We start from the raw sequence: 18,338 nt of genomic DNA on the forward strand, positions 1-18,338 counted from the left end.
GAAAGGTTAAATGGCTTGGTTATGTGCTCAATCGAGAAGGATATCTTGGACACGATTGATCTTAATACCGTTCTTGATGATTTTGCATCAAAAAATGCCCGAAGAAGTATCTTTTCATAGGAAGCAATGGATATGATGGGGTTCTATTCTTCATTAAGTTTATGAATAATTATATTAGCTCCAAATTACAAATATATTGTTATTTTGGTTGACTTTATTTCTTGATAATTACCAGGCATGTTATTTAATATATGGATGTATTTGTTTTCATTTTGCAAATAAAATTAGCGTCTATATATATCAATAAATTTTATATATAGCTTAGAGGGCCCATCGCGATGAGTTCGCCTAGGGCCCTCAAAATCATAGAACCAGGCCTGGGAGGGAGGCGTCTGTTGAGGAGCGATCCTCTCTAGCGGGTGGCCGTGAGACCCCCCCCTTTGTGAGTTCGGCCGGGGGAAATGGCGCGATGATCAAGGGCCTACTTCCGTTTGCGGTCTAATCGCTAGATCGCTCTCGTGGCTATGTGGGAGATCAAGGATTATACAGGTTCGGGCCGCTATTGAGCGTAATACCCTACTCCTGTGTATGGGATTATGGTGAATTTTTACAATAGGTTTTGAGCTCTAAGGGAAACCTAGCTGTTCTTCCTCCGAGCTCCAGTTCTTTGAGAGTCGTCCCCTTTCTCGGTGGGCGAGGTCCTCCTTTTATAGTCCAAGGGGATACCACATGCACCGTTTGCACCTACCCCTCCATCGGGGGCCCACATGGCCCTAATCATACCGCTATCTTTTGCTTCAACCGGAAGTGACATGGTCGCCTGGCTCCAGGTGGGGCCAGCGCCGCCCCCTGCCTGACACAGGGGACATCCCCGTCATTCCCTATTAATTGTATGAAGACTTCGGCGGCTCACCACGCGCGTAGGGTGCCCCTGGCAGCGTGCCGACGGGACAGGGCATACCTGCCCCCACTCCGCCTGACACAGGGCGGAACGTGGGGGCACTACCCCCGTCCTGTCGCCTGTGACCGATCACAGGCTGGTCAAGCTCGATTGACATGGGTCAATCGAGCGGCGCCGCACGTCCCTCCACGCCGCATTAAAGGCGCGGAGCAGTGTCTTTCGCCCCGCCCGCTCTCCCTGCCACGTGGTGGTTGGGCGAGGGCCTCGGGGTAGCACGCCCCGAAAGCCCGAGGGGTGCGACGTGGCACCCCGAGGCCCCCTGGCCACCTCAGCGCTACCCGAGGGGCGGGGGAAGGCGAGGCCGCGTAGCCATGCGACTAGACGGGAAGGATACTTCCCTCTACTGTGCGTACCCCCGGGCCCATTTCACCGACAGCATCGGAGCAGCACAAGGCAGCGGAGGTTGGACCAACCCATGCTTCATGTCTTCGTCACCGAGGACGTTCTTCTTGACTTATGTCCGCCGGCCAATCCTGCGCCAGAGCAGCCCGAGACGTCAAGGAGGGCTGCGTCATCAAGGTTGACCCAGCCCTGCTTCCTGTTTCCATCTTTGAGAATGGCCTCATCGACTTCTTCTCGCCCATCCCTTGCTGGAGCAACCGTTAAAGAGGTTGACCGGGAAGTGTGGAGGCAATCCTAGCCTCCTCAATGGCTTGGAAGATAGGAAGAGGACCCCCCCTCCTCGGTAGCAGTGTGGAGGATGGATGAACTTCTCATCGTCGACTGTCCTACCGGCGGCGACGTGTGGTGGAAAGATGAGCTTGCCGGCGAGTCGAGGACGGAGAACTAACATCAAACGACGGAAGTGGCATGGAAAGAAGGAATTTGCACTCTTAGTGGCACAATCTAAAAGTGCTGCGAATTAAGTGGCATATCCTAAAAGTGCTCTAAATTGGATGACATACACTGAAGATTCTCTTTGGGAGTTTGGGGCTGCTTGGGCAAGTATTATTTTTGAGGGGAATCCTACGTACCTATACAAACCATCCCCCTAACTACAATTAGTGCTATTTATCCAGCACTAGAGAATACATCATCCCAATTAATCGTAGTTGTTGAATTGATTGCAGATGTTTCAAATTGGAGCAATTGCTCATTCGACCTTGTTTTGAAGTTTAACTACCAATCTGACACTACTTTTTTAGGTTTGCTCATTTGATCCTGCTGTTTAAAATCAAAACCGTCATCTGACCCTGTTTTCACTAGTCCGTCAGGGTTTCAGTTAGGAAACAGAAAAAAAAATGAATTTGCTGGCGTGAATTGACCCAAATGCCCCTTGTTATACAAACCCTATCCCAACAGAAAAATCGATCCAATTTCTCGGCGATACAGTTGGTCGGCGCATGGCACCGATGCGTGAAGGCAAGGACGACCGTGGCTGTGGCACACAGAGGAAGGAGATCGAAGCAGCGGCGGTTGCTGCACTCGAAGGAGTAGCGGCGCTCGGAGGGAGGGGCAGCACTTGGAGGGAGCGGGGGCACCGGCGCACAAAAGGGAGGGACGACAGCGGCTGCAGCACACGAAGGAACGGCGGTGTTGATGCACGGAGTGAGGAGGGAGGAAGGGGCGGTGCTGGCGCGCGGAGGGAGGGACAACGGTGCCAGCGCGTGGAGTGAGGACTGAGGAAGGGGCCGCGCCGACACGCAGAGGGTGGAGGGAGCGGCATCAGCGTCGGTACGCAGAGTGAGGAAGGACGGTGGCTACTATGCGTGGATGGAGGGAGGGAGGGGCGGTGCCACTGTATGGAGTGGGGAGGGAGTGGTGGATGAATTTGTTGTTGGACAATATGTTATCAAAGTTTTGCAAAAAAAAAATCTATCAAATTGAAACAAACTTGTTAAACTGAAGACAAATTCCTTACAAATATTTCAAAAAGTTCCAAATAATAAAGAGCTTTGATATAACATGATCAAATGAACAAAGGTAAAACAGACAATTTGCCCCTTAGCGAACACTGTTATTTGGTCTTCACATAATAGGAACAACTTTGATCTTCAGTTTTGAAAAAGAGTTCAAATGAACAAACTAAAAACGTATGGTCAAATTAGTAGTTAGGCTTCAAAGTAGTATCAAATGAGCAATAGTTACTTTCATATTAGACTGCTTGGAGGCACCTGCTATGGACTTAGTTTTTTATTTGAATAAACTGCCTGCCCCATGGGCCACGATGCAACCCACATACTCCCTCCGTCCTAAAAAGAACTCAGTTATGGGTTTGAATTTGGATATACGTTACAAATTCAAACCCATAAGTAAGTTTTTTTAAGGACGGAGGGAGTATCTCCTACAAAGATGGAAGTCTGATGGGCATCTATAGTATGTAAAGTGAGAACCGTCACCATTATAAATTCAGGGATAATAGTTATATTGTAGTTGTTGCTTAATTATCAACATCCATATCTGTAAGGGCATCATATGAGGAGGTGGGCATCTGCATTGGATAAAGATTAAAAACTGTAACCATTATTCCCTTAAAAAATAAACCATCACCATTATAAAGGGATAATAATCATGTTTTAATTATTTCTTAACTTATCATCTTCTAGGAGCATTGAGGAGGCGCCATGCCTTTATAAGCTCGATCCACCATTCACCGAACGAACTCGCAATCCATCGGGTTCAAGGCTTGAAACTGATATAGGGTTTGTTTGGGGAGCTTAAGATTCTGAGAAGTAGCTGATTGGTAGCCAACTTCTGAGAATCTGGAAAAAGCTGGGTTTCCCCGCTTCTGACTTCTAGGACCTATTTGGGGGAGCTTAAGATTGTGAGAAGCAACTGGTGAGAAGCTAGCTGGTGGGAATCAGGAAAAGGTAGGAATCCAACTTCTGACTTTTAGTCTATTTTCTGGAATCTACAACTACAGCTTCTCAGAATTTGGACCAAAAGCTAAAATGTTTGGGGAAGCTTCTAATTCTAGTAGAAGCCGCAACAGTTAGAAGCTCTCCAAACAGGTTGAGATTGCAACTGGTTATAGGATTTCTCTCCACACGAATCAAATTTGGGCTAGCTCTGTCTGCAAAAGCATTGCTGTTGAGGGGCTACTAGCCTACTACTATGGACCGTTGTCTTGCGTGCAAGTCTCTAACGACATCAGCAAAGCAAGCATCACTACTACTAGTAGTGGTACTTGAGCTATTTGACTTGTTGACATTTATCACATTATGCCATGAGTCACTTCCTTAGGCCTCCCAAATTGCGGTTATGCCTGGTTCCCCAGCAGTTACTGACTTAAACCACCATCATTGGGAGGTACGAAAGGAGAAGAAGCTCTCACTCAAATTGCACAAGTGGAGTACAACTCACTTACACATTTAGGCTACTCTCTAGTAGAGTTAGAATATAGAAAGAGAGTGAGAGGAAGCTCCAAAAGGAGTGCCCCAAATGTCAGAGTTCTCTTCGGGAAGTTCCGGAGGAGTGCTAGAGATGTCGACATTCTTCTAGGGGAGTTTCGGAGGAGTGCCGGAGATGTCGGCACTCTCTCCGATCTTCTACCTCAACAGATGCTTCTTTTATAAGTGAGTATTCGTGATCTCCTTTGGTATTTACTTTTCTTATTTAAGATGTATTCTCATCGTTGCGGTCATCGCACTGCCTAGGTAGAGTACCTTAATCTTCTATAAGCGTGGCACCGAGATTAGGGTAATAATTAATAGCATAGACGCGATGTCTAGGCTGGAGGTTATCTTTGTTTGTTGTGTGATCCACGGATTGTAGAGGTAGGCGGCAGGTGATGACAGTCATGTCCGTTCTTCATAATCCTCCATGTTCGGATACATCATAGAGCTTTAGGCCGAAGTCTCCCGGGTAGATCAGGTGTAAGCTGGTGCCCGAAGCAATTGATAGAGTTTTATCTTAAACTTAAATTAAGATAATTAACCCATATGAATCGTCTCTATCCCAAGCCTACCATTTAGTTGTTGTCCTTGGAAGAATCATATTATTAGATTATACACACACGTTCCCTGTGGATACGATACCCTAGAATACTTTTCGGTGAAAGTTACAACAATATATGTACGCTTGCGGATTTTTTTGTGATCGTAATAAATACAAACACCATCAACCTCCTCTCATCTCCACACCCATGTCCAACTTCCGCTAACTACAAGGCCGCATCCGTGATCCATCTGTCTGTTGTGAAATGAAGGGCAGGGGCCCTAAACCCCTAACCACCACAGTTGCCTTGTTGGGCTCGAGCTCCATTGTTGTGCCACCACCCAGTTTTTGCACAAAGAAAGGAGAGATAGAGAAGAAAGGGAGAGTAGGGGAAACATGGACATTTAATAGAGCTCTAGTGGGAATGAAATAGGAACAACGGTAATAGTGGATACATAGTTAAATATCCCCTTCTCTTATATTCGAGGGTAACATGCAAATTGCGCTAATCTCCTTTTTCTTTGTACTCCAACTAGGATGGTGTCTATAGCCTTAAATTATATTGTCATATAGACTTTTAGGTGATGTGCCATTATATTGGTTGAGAGAGAAGGAAAAGAGGAAGAAATTTCAATGCAAAAACTAATGCACTGACACTATCGAATTTTGCATTGATGGGGGTAGTGTCTGCTATACAACCCCAGGATATACTAGGTACTCCAAAGGATCGTATACTAAAAATTAAAGAGAGACACATTTATATGAAAGGGGATAATATTCTGATTTATTGTTTCCATATTTAGGGATGCTCTATTCATATGGGTAATCTAGGTTGGGCCTTCGGGGCCGCTAGGTTTATGAATGTCTTCTTGATAGGCAGAAGATGGGTGGAGATGAAAGAGATTTGAGTGATTAATTAATGTTTAGTTATGGATTGACAATATGCATAGGGGATAATAGTGATCTAAGTAGTTTTCATATGACATGGCATGGCGCTGCTTGGTAGTGTTTATACCATTGTAAAGGTAGAAAAGAACATCAAACCGAGTTTCTTGCCTAGTTTCCATGTGCCAGTGTATCGGTGACTCTAGGTCTAGAATAATCCCTACTATGGTTGGACAACAAGCTAGCTCAGCTTGGCTCAGTCTAGCTCATTAAGATAACAAGATGGGTCGGCTCAACTTGTTATCCTAATGAGCTAAAAACCTAGCTTGGCTCAACTCGTTTGAAAGCTTGAGATAGCACGTTTGGCTCATGAGCCACACCATCGAAACCACTAAACCCAGCAAGTTTACAATGGAAACACATACACATGTAGTTTAACTATGCAAATCAAATGCAATTGTACCTAAGCATGAAGCCAACAAATCACATATTCACAGGCTAAACCAACAATGTTCCTTACTTCCATCATGTACACAACCACATAGACACACTCACACTCAGGTTCCAACTTTCAAGTTCCAACTTACAATTGATCAACTGGTCAAGTCAAAAACTTACTAGCTGTACATTGTTAATCTATGTTGCTAGTGCCTAAGTTGAATATAAAAGGTACTTACTAGTTGCTTGCCACTACATAATTAGGGAACTCCATTGTTTCAATGTCAACATCTCCATCTTCCTACAAAAATAGTTCAAAATGAGCAATTTATAAAAAGGCTTGACAAAAAAAAATACATACCACAAGAATAGGTGCATAATTGTCATATTGAGAGGCTCTTATTCAACTTGATGTACAAATCAAAGCCTAAACATTGTCTAGTTTCAAAGAACTCCTATAGTCATAAAAAATTCTTCCTCCAGTGCTAACAATGGATTCTGATGACACACTACTATTGGAACAAACCAAGAACATTTTTCTCATGTTGGACACAAGAGGAAACTTATGAGCATTTACCTTCCAGTAATTGAGTTAGTTGAATGTGTTATCATCCATGGAACATTTGGTTCATCTAGATAGGTGAGTAACTCAGAATTTGAGGATTATGTAGCATTTGATTCAAAAAGGACTAGAATCCACTTGGAACAATTGAAGCCAATGAGCTGCTAGTATCCCTTTACGATGAGGCCAAGTGAACATTATGTCGGTTGTTCTCACCTTGCTTGTGGCGACATATTATCTCATACTTGTTGTAGAGCTTATCCAACTCATAGTCATAATAGCAACCTTTGTTTCACACCTTCTCTTGTGAAAAAATTGACCAAAGCACCATTTAATATACCTCATTTTGAACCTAGGGTAAAGGATTGTAGCAATAAGAATGATATTGTTTGTGTTCTCCCAATATTTATTGAATTTCTCCAACGTACGGGCTTGAGACCTCTTAAAGTACTCTCTTTATCCAAAAGTGTTAGACTTAATTCATATTTTGTTTTTTTTTCAAATAAGTTGGTCTTATTTGTAGGCTCCATGTATGCAAGACTTAAATTAACATATAAATTAAATGTTTGATCGGAACCCGAGGAGTCATCTTAATACTCATTGGTTGCATGCATGCATACACTCTTGATCTTTGTTACATGCAAGATGAGTTAATTTCTTCTCGGTATTGGTGACAAAAGTAATATGTCTAACTTTTTGGGCTGGAGGCAATATTTCACAGTGTTTCTAAGATTGTTTATTGAAGGTTGAGTTGGTTGCGGGCCATCATTAACAACCAAATTGACTATGTGGGCAGCACAACGAACATGAAAATATTCAGAATCAAAATGTGTATTCTTTCTACCAGCAAGCTTAAACTTCAAATTTGAAACAAAGTGTCATTGTTTGAAGCATTATCAACGGTTATTGTCATGACCTTATCTTCTATTTTCCATTTAACCAACCAATCAAAAATAGCATGGGCTATCACAATATTGGTGTGAGGAGGATCCACCTCAACAAAGTTTAGGACACGATATTGCAGAACCCAAACAGCATTTATGTAATGAGCCACCAAAAACATATGCTGACGGTTTTGATTGGATGTCCACATATCTATAGTTAACCTTATGGACTCAGCCTCCCTAAGACGTTTTATGAGTTGGTCCTTTTCAGATCCATAAAATTTCATTCTTTCATTATTTATGGACTTCTTGCCAATGAATTCATAGTTATTGTTCATCCATTTCATCAAAGCACTAAACCCTTTATGCTCAACCATCCTATAAACAAGTAATCATGTTGAGTTATAATATGAGCAATAAAAAATTTAGCGTGATCATGATCATACTCACTAGGATGGACAATCATAGAACCATCAACTAAAGGAAAGTTAAGTGTACCTTGAGCTTTAGCCCTTGCAAGCTTGTTCAGATGTAGTGTGCACTTATCTAGGTGATGGTTCATTGTTGTAATGGTTCCCTAGGGCGGTATTGTCACGCCCAGAAATTTAGCCTAAATTTCCAGACTATTTTGCGTATTAAATCCCTGTCCAGGAATCAGCTAGGGTACACAAAACGACAAGTAATATACAGTTCCAAACGTAAATAGAGCGTAAAATACTTACAGCAGAGGTACTTAGTCCTCACACCGAAAGAGAACGGCAGCAGCGGAAAAGGCGATCCTAGCGGGGCTTCAGCTCCACTCCACAGGCAAAACTCAACTAGGGTAAGAGCCTTGGTCCTCTAACTTCGTCTTCAGCTCAGAAGCACTACACTTCTGAAAAGGGGGAACAATAGCAAGACTGAGTACAACCACCGTACTCAGCAAGCCACACCAACGATGCATTCGTGCAAGGGGAAACGATGCATTCGTGCAAGGGGATACAAAGAGGGATTTGTGGCTATTTGCATAAAGGCAGTTGTAAAACATTTTATTGAGCAAAACAATATATCTCCACTGAGCAATGCTACACCATGTTGAACAGGCCCAACCATCCCACCTGAACTACATCTGTTCATTAAGCCAATTTATGGTAAGACTAATCACGTTGATTATGGTTGATCGCCCATAACTGCAGGCACGACTATTCGAATAGTTTTACTCTGGCCAGAGGTGCACAACTGTACCCACAAGACACAATCCACCGGCATGTCACCACGCCTGGCCGGACACGTCACCATATCGAGTGATTGTGACAAGACCCTTCATATAACCCACTCCGACCAAGCACACCACACCTCAGGTTTCTCCCCCGCCCCCAGCAGGCAGCGAGCAGCCCCCCCTCGTGCCTAGGCGAATCTGCAAGCCGCATAGGCTGTCGCAGGGCCCATCCGAACTCCATAATGCTCACCCTTGCCTGGATGCGTCAGCCCGAGGAAAGCTATACTTCAAGTCAGGCAGTTACCCATTCCCGCTTGTGGCAAGCGCTGTATGTCTTCCAGTGCATCCCGCTAACCGGTCCTTAACTGCCATGGGTGCGACTAGCAAAACCATGTACCCACAACCCACCTTTAAGTCGCATTTTAGTTGGATAATTACGACCAATGAAACATGGCCGGGTGTCTCAAGCACGCAACTCGTTATGATACTAAAAAGGTCTAATACTGCAATTATCCCATCAACTGAGCTAGTGGTAATTAAACATGGCTAAGCATACAGTTCTAGCTAGGTCATCAAAGTAACACAAGCTAGTCGATTTATCACCCAAGGTTGACAAAGGACATATATCAAATAATATGGCACAAGCAAGTAGATAGGAAAACCCTGATCCCATGTAATTAGATAAACATGCATATTTATTTGCAAACGGTAAAACATTTGTAAATTAGAATCAAAATGCTCAAGGGTAATGTGTGACTTGCCTTGCTTCTTCAAAATAATCTTTCGTACTCTTTTCCTCGTGACCGCGATCTTCTGAAACAACGGAATCTACTCGCTAGCACGCAAAACGAGGAAAAACTCTAATAAACACCAAGTAAATAGTACATAAAAAGTAAACAAACATGTAGAGCTCAATTTTAGATGAATTTTGCAAGTTGAATGGCCCAATTTGGAGTTCGTATGAATTAGTTATGAATTTTAGAAGCTTTTGGGCCATTTAAATGATTTTCTAGAATTAAATCCGAATTATTGCACAATTATTAATTATTTTATCAAAGGAAAAAGGGGGCGCTGACGTCATCAAGGGGATAGGCACGCCGACAGGTGGGCCCTGCACGTCTGCGGCACAAGGGGAGGGTGCACGGTTGACACGGTCCACCGCGGCTGGGGCGGCACCGTGGACCCGGACCACGGGAGTGGTCCACGGGACTGACGGCCTGGATCGGCCCAAAGCCGATTCAACAGCCATGGGCGGCGTGGTTTGGGCATGGCACGAGTCAAAGCCGACCGGCCGAGCGATGGTGCTGGGCAGCGCGTGGTAGCGGCGGCGACGGCCGACGAAGCAAGGAGCGGTGGCGCACGGCATGGGAGGCGGCAAAGGAGGGGAAAAAGAGAAGAGGAGGGAGGCGGCTCACCGAGAGGCACGGCGACGACGGGAACGGCCGGCGGAGGGAGACGGCGGCGCTCCTCGGGAAGGCGACGCGGATGGCGGCCCGATGGCTTCCGGCGAAGACGAAAGAGTGACCGAGAAGCGGTGCGACCTGGGCGAAATGGCGGAGGGATTAGGATTTGAAGATGAGGCTCACGGCGACGTGAATCGCCAGCCGAAGACTAGAGAGGACGGTGGATGCTCACCTCGAGCGGAGAGGACGGAGTTCCGACAGCGATTGGAGCTTGCGGAGGGGTGACCGAGGGGCTGTGCGGTATGGTGGAGCCGACGGAGGCGATGACACTGCGTGGAGTGGTTGGTAGCGGCAGCAAATGGTGAACGGGGGCGACGAATGCGGCGACGGCCTTGGGTTTGCGGTGGAAGTGGTGATTCGGTGGTGGAGAAGGGGAAATGGGCGGCGCCCGGGCTTGCCCTTGCTGTGGCGACACCGGCGGTAGCAGTGTGTTGACAGAAAACACGAGGCCTGGGAGATCTGCTTAACTCCAGTGCAGGTCCAAAACTCGCCTTCGGATGTGCTAGCATGCCAGTTGATTTGATCCTGCAATCAACAAGAAACAAAAACAAAGAAACCGCGGTTAAATCCATAAATGATAGCTGATCGGCTAGGTGTCGATGACATATCATTGACCAGGCCCGATGTCATATATACATCGATTGGCAAGCATTAATAAACAAATCAGAACTAAATCTACTCGATCGGCTGTAGATATTAACGATATATAATCCTTATATCGACATATACTTAAATCAAGTGATTGGGATAGATCGGTCACCTTGCCTAGACAGTATGAATCACTTAGATCGAAATATATATATTAATAATGAGATTATATACATTCATAGCATAGCCGATCAGATAGATCTAGCATGTATCGGCTAATACTCCGATACCACTCTATATTAAGATATTAAAGTAGATAGAATATATTAAATGAAGGTCTAATATACTTAAATGCAACAAGATCTTAATATAAAGGGCAGACTTAACATGTCAATCAAGCATATAGAATAATTATAGTTAAATCAGGTAAGATCGGCTGAAACCCCGATACTACCTGTTAACGACCGAATTTGGTAATATCAGCATCGGAGATAAAGATGGGGTCGAAGCGGAATCGAAGATGAAGGTTGTTGCGGAAACAAAGTAAGATCAGATGGAGTCCGGATTGGCTATGTTTGGGATCGGCTAAGTCCGAGTTAGACTGGATTAAGTGAGACATCCGATTCCGGCAATACGACTTGTGTACGACATCGGGTTCGAGTTGATGTGCTTCAAGATGATTGCCACGCATGGATAGAGTTCTGGGAAGGCAATTGTATCTATTAATTAGGATATTTGATGTAAATTCCTTAGAGATAAATGTGGGCAAAAGTCTGCCGCAAAGACTTATGGTATCTTAGAGTTTGTTAGAGATAGTAGTCGTGTCTGGTATGGGCATATCTTGTAATTCTCGGGTATAAATAGACCCCGAGCCCTATGTAATTTTTAACACACGTTCAATACAATTCCGGCGCATCGCCACCTTTTGCTTTAGTTTTATTTCGACGAGTTCTTGCTTTCGGGTTGAGCTGCATCGGTTTCGATCTTCAACAAGAGGTAAAACTTGTTATGATGACTTACGTTCTCGGGATTAGTGCTTCCATCCTCGTGATACTCTAATCTTGTTTATGTAATTCGTCGAGTTATCATATATCTTACATAATCTCTTGCAATATCGCTATCTAACCTAAATCGGCTAACATCTATCGAGGAAGGCAGTCGATTAGGTTATATTTCGATGTTGATTCAGATTATATAAGATATCTACCACCCTATGAAACATCAAGCGCTTTGATTGTCTAGATATTGTTCTTCTCTTCATACTTAATGCTGCATCAGTTGAGTTTGAATCTATTAAGTCGTGCTTAGAATTATAATCTCTAGCCTACCTTCTAGTTGCCGATTAGGGTAACATCGGAGTTTCAGCTGATCTTACCTGATTTAACTATATTTGCTTTATATGTTTCATTGACATGTTAAATCTGTCCTTTATATCAAGATCCTGTCGCATCTAAGTATATAAGGCATCTGCTTGAGTATTTTACCTGCATCAATATCTTAATATAAAGTGGTATCGGAGTATTAGCCGATACATGCCAGATCAATTTGATCGGCTATGCTATAAACATGTATATAATCTCGTTATTAATATATATTTCGATTTAAGTGATTTATATTGTCTCGGTATGGCAACCGATCTATCCCAATCACTTGATTTAAGTATATATTGATATAAAGATTATATATTGTTGATATCTACAGCCGATCTAGTAGGATTGGTGTTTTGTGACTTATTGATGATCGCCGATTGATTCACATATGACATCGACTCAGAGATAAATGATATGTCATCGGCAATCAGCCGATCGGCTATCATTTATAGATTTAACCACGGTTTCTTTGTCTTTGTTTCTTGTTGATTGCAGGATTAAATCAACTGGTACGCTCATACATCCGAAGGCGAGCTTTGGACCTGCACTGGAGTTAAGCAGATCTCCCAGGCCTCGTGTTTTCTGTCAACACTACCCTAATCGGCAACCAAGAAGCATGCTAGAGATTGAGATTCTAATCACGACTTATAAGATCAAACTCAACTGATGCAGCTATAAGTATGAAAAGAAGGACGATGTATAGACAATCAAGCCATTGGAAGTTTCATAGAGTGGTAGATATCCTACATAATCTAAGCTAATGTCGCTATTTAACCTAATCGGCTGCCTTCTACTAACAGATGTTAGCCGATTATAGGTTAGATGACGATATTATCAAAGATTATATAAGATATATGATGACTCGACAAATTACATAGACAATATTAGAGTATCATAAAGATGGAAGCACTAATCTCGAGAACGCAAGCCGCCATAACAAGTTTTACCTCTTGTTGAAGATCGAAACCGATGCAGCTCAACCCGAAAGCAAGAACTCGTTGAAACAAAATGAAAGTAAAAAGGGTGGTGATGCGCCGAGATTATATTGAACGTCTGTTAATTGATACATGGGGTTCGGGGTCTATTTATACCCGAGAATTACAAGATATGTCCATATCGGACACGACTATTATCTCTAACAAACTCTAAGATACCATAAGTCTTTGCGGCAGACTTTTGCCCACACTTATCTCTAAGGAAATTACATAAAATATCCTAATTAATAGATACAATTGCCTTCTCAGGACTCTATCCATGCGTGGCAATCATCTTGAAGCATATCAACTCAACCCGATGTCGTACACAAGTCGTATGGTCAGAATCGGCTGCATCACCTAACCCAGTCTGACTCGGACTTAGCCGATCCCAATTGTAGCCGATCCGGACTCCAGCCGATTCTTACTATGTTTCCGCGATAACCCTTATCTTTGATTCTGCTTCGATCTAATCTTCATCTCCGATACTGATATTACCAAATTTGGTCGTCAACACATGCCCCCTAAGTCTGGAATATTTGGTAATGTTTCGGATTTGCCGTATATCGACTCCGAGCAAATTTCGCACTCTGCCGTTTTCCGACCGTTATCCTCAGTGCTTTAAATACTAACTGCCGTCCTGAAAAATCTTCACCCCGTTACTTTCGTTTTCACCGCTGAAGCCAACCTTGTCCTCTTTCTCTCTGGCGATTTCCCCGACGCACACGGCGAACTCCAAGCGACTTCATCTCCGGCCAGATCTCCGTCCGCGGCGATGTCGTCCTCCGCTAGCCCATCTGCTGCACCGTCAACCGAGTATGCTGAGGTAAGTTCTCATCGGCTAGATCCCTTTTCTTTGCATCAGATTGATTCTCCAACTCCTCATCTTGTTCTCCCCTTCTCGGTCCTTTTGTATTTGTAGCATCTCTCCAATCTGGTTGCAATTCCCAGCCTGTTGCATGAAAATTACTACTTTCTCGGCCCAGTCGGTAACCCTGATCCCACCAAGTTCATCATTGGTGAAACCAATAGGATTCCTTTCAGATTAACCAACCCAGATCTAGGTCATTGGAAAAACACCTTCAAATCTTGCCATCTCTCGAGAAAACCCCACCCGAGAAAAGTTGGATTACATGGTTCAGGCGCATGTCGGCTAGCAAGAGAACTCATTGGGACGGAATTGGAATCGGCCAGGCACTTGACCTTACCATAGCCAACTCAGCTAAAGACGAGCCCTTAATGGTAGCTGCCTCCTATTTTTGGTCCAACACTATCAATGCCTTCTTGTTCAATTAAGGGCCGATGACCCCAACTCTAGTAGATATCATCATAATCACCGGTCTGGATGTCACTTCATCGGCTAACCCCATGAGTTTGAACACGAAGAACCAATATGAGTTCAAGACCAAGAGCATAGGCGGCTGGTTAGGCTATGTGGCAGCATATATGGGCCAAGGATCTGTCACTCCTCCAGAACATGTAGCCTTTCTGCTGATGTGGCTAGAGAAATTCCTCTTTTGTGGATCAAGCTGTGGCTTTACAACCAACTGGCAGTTCGTAGCCGAATCCTTGGAAACAAAAAGACAATTTCCTTTGGGCAAAATCCTCCTCGGCTACTTGTACCAAATGTTAAACAATGCATCGGCTAAGTTAGCCGTCGGCTCAGTAATCGGAGTAGGTGGACCGTGGTGGCTATTACAATCTTGGCTGAATTTAGTAGTCATGAAGTTTGTCAATCGGCCGTCTGTAACAGAAGCCGAATTCTCAAGACTAGAGCCGATTGTAGACAATGATGGAGAAGAACGCACTCATCGCAGATGCACATCCTATGGAGAATATGCCTCCACACCAACCGATGCAGAAGCAAAACTATCGGCTGAGCTGCTCAAGGACTGGTTTTGCAGCTTTTACGAGGGTTTCCAAAAAGACACTCGAGTTTGGTTCCTCTATGAAGATTCAGCACTTCTGGAGAACCCATTGGACTTTAGATTTGAAGATATCAACCATGAAAGATATCAGAAACCTAGAGAAATCTTTTCAGCTGCAATCAGTCCATGCATCCTTCCAGTTGGCATTCATCAAGGAAGAAATATCCAAGTTTCTTATGAGTTCTATCATCCAATGAGCTCAGCCAGGCAACTAGGAATGGGCCAACTCCCAATCGGCTTATTCTTTGCTGACAAGATCCAGTACCGAGGGGAAATTTCATCAACCTTAATGATGGATCGGGTGCTTAATCTCCAAGGACCCCCTCTAGGCAGCATTGACAATATAGAGCTGGCAACCTTCAGGAGCAAAGCATTCGACAGATGGTGGGGCGAATGGAAACTGCACCTATTCCACCAATCGACTTCTATGTACATGACAGACCTCTTTCCAGATGTTGTCCCTCAGGTATGTCTTGATTTACTTAATTTCATTTGAATAGTTGCTTAGCCGACTAATCTTGACTAATTTTCCTTTTGATTTGCAGACAACAGAGTTCTCTCCTCCTCGCCAGAGCAACAGTGGCAGAAATATTGAATATGCTCCGGGACTAATTCCTAACGGGGGTGGACCATCTCCTCCTGTCATTGGCTTTAATGCCCCCAAGACTTCAACTCTTCTTCAAGGGCTCATCAGAGAACCAGCCGATGCCGGCAAGAAGAGAAAAACCAGATCATCGGCTGCAGATACTTCAGCCCCAGCTCCCAAAAAACAAACCAAGCCAAAGAAGATCAAGCTAGTTGATGATCTGCCTGCCCTAGATCCATCCATCGAACAAGCTCTGGATGAAGAAGACATCGAAGATGATGATCAAGCCGCAGCCGAAGTAAGCGATATAGAGAGAACACTATCGGCTTCGCCCAAGCGGACTCCTCCAACTCCTTCTGCCCCAGTTCATTTTTCAAGAGTAAGAAGCTTTTTTTATCCCTTCTGTAATCATTTTACTTTTCAGCCGATTACTCACAGACTTTATAGTTGCAGAAGAAGAAAACTGCTGTGAAGAAGAAATCAACAGCAACACTCAAACCGGCTCCACAAGTAAGATATTTTAATTCTTTTATTAGTTGATCTCAACCGATTTTGTCTAACACTTGTCTCTTTTACAGTCTCCTCCTCCTCCTTCTCCTTATGTACAACAATCATCAAGTGACCGAACTCCATCGGCTGTGGGGAGTGTTAACGACCAAATTTGGTAATATCAGTATCGGAAAGGGAGGATGGATCGAAGCGGAGTCAGAGGCGAAGATCGATTCAAGAACAGAGCATGAATCGGCTGAGTCCGGATCGGCCACAGATGAGATCGGCTAAGTCAGAGTCAGACTAGGTTAAGTGATACGGCCGATTACGACAATATGACTCGTTTATGACGCCGGGTCTGAGTTGATGTGCTTCAAGATGATTGCCATAGATGGATAGAGTCCTGAGAAGGCAATTGTATCTATTAATTAGGATATTTCATGTAAATTCCTTAGAGATAAATGTGGGCAAAAAGTCTGCCGCAAAGACTTCCGGTATCTTAGAGTTTGTTGGAGATAATAGTCGTGTCCGGTATGGACGTATCTTGTAATTCTCGGGTATAAATAGACCCCGAGCCCTATGTAAATATGAACACACATTCAATACAATCTTGGCGCATCGCCACCCTTTTACTTTTGCTTTGTTTCTACAAGTTCTTGCTTTCGGGTTGAGCTGCATCGGTTTCGATCTTCAACAAGAGGTAAAACTTGTTATGACGACTTGTTATCGAGATTAGTGCTTCCATCTTCATGAGGCTCTAATCTTGTTTATGTAATTCGTCGAGCTATCATATATCTCACATAATCTTTGATAATATCGTTATCTAACCTATAATCGGCTAGCATTTATCAATAGAAGGCAGCCGATTAGGTTAAATAACGATGTTGACTTAGACTATGTGATATATCTACCACTCTATGAAACATCCAGCGGCTTGATTGTCTAGATATTGTTCTTCTTTTCATACTTAATGCTGCATCAGTTGAGTTTGACCTATTAAGTCATGCTTAGAACCATAATATCTAGCCTGCCTTCTGGTTGCCGATTAGATTAGTATCGGAGTTTCAGCCGATCTTACCTGATTTAACTAATTCTATTCTACATGCTTAATTGATATGTTAAATCTGCCCTTTATATTAAGATCTTGTTGCATCTAAGTATATTAAGCCCCTGTTTGGTATATTCTGGTTACTTTAATATCTTAATATAGAGTAGTATCGGAGTATTAGCCGATACATGCTAGATCTATCTGATCGGCTATGCTATGAATATATATAATCCCACCATTAATATATATTTCGATCTAAGTGATTTATACTGTCTCGGCAAGGTGACCGATCTATCCCAATCACTTGATTTAAGTATATATCGATATAAGGGTTATATATCATTTATATCTACAGCCGACTGAGTAGATTTAGTTCTGATTTGCTTATTAATATTTGCCGATCGATGCACATATGACATCGGCCTAAAGATAAATGATATGTCATCGGCACCTAGCCGATCGGCTATCATTTATGGATTTAATCACGGTTTTGTTGTCTTTGTTTCTTGTTGATTGTAGGATCAAATCAACTAGCACGCTCATACATCCGAAGGCGAGTTTTGGACCAGCACTGGAGTTAAGTAGATCTCCCAGACCTCGTGTTTTCTGTCAACACGCTTTTGGCACGCCCGGTGGGACTGATTAGAAGTCAGAAAACAATCTTTTTTATGGCCGAGAAGCCACAACCATCACCATCCTCAACTAGCCCAGGTTCCATTAAGGAAAAAATCCAGAGGCTAGGCTTGACTGACGTCAATGAAGGAAATATTGTGGCTATCGATCCAGAAAAGTTCACACCTGATCAAAAGAAAGATTTTGAAGCAATGATGCAACAAGCGCGAGACCAATTCTTAAACTCATTCATGTAGACTCGCAAGGGAACGCTTGTTCAGAAATACAAGATGAAAGTAGTTCCTGATGACCCTGAGACCAGTTCTTCTAAGGAGGGAGAAAAGAAAAAAGTTCTAGATGGCTCGGCTCAGCCGAGTGACAAAGGTGCTACAGATGGATCGGCTCAGGAGAATCAGGGTGATCACTCTCAAGGGGTACATGGGGTTCAAGGTGATGGTACCCATGGGCCACAAGGA

The sequence above is a fragment of the Oryza sativa genome, chromosome 7 (genome assembly GCF_034140825.1).
Source record: "Oryza sativa Japonica Group chromosome 7, ASM3414082v1".
NCBI lineage: Eukaryota > Viridiplantae > Streptophyta > Magnoliopsida > Poales > Poaceae > Oryza > Oryza sativa.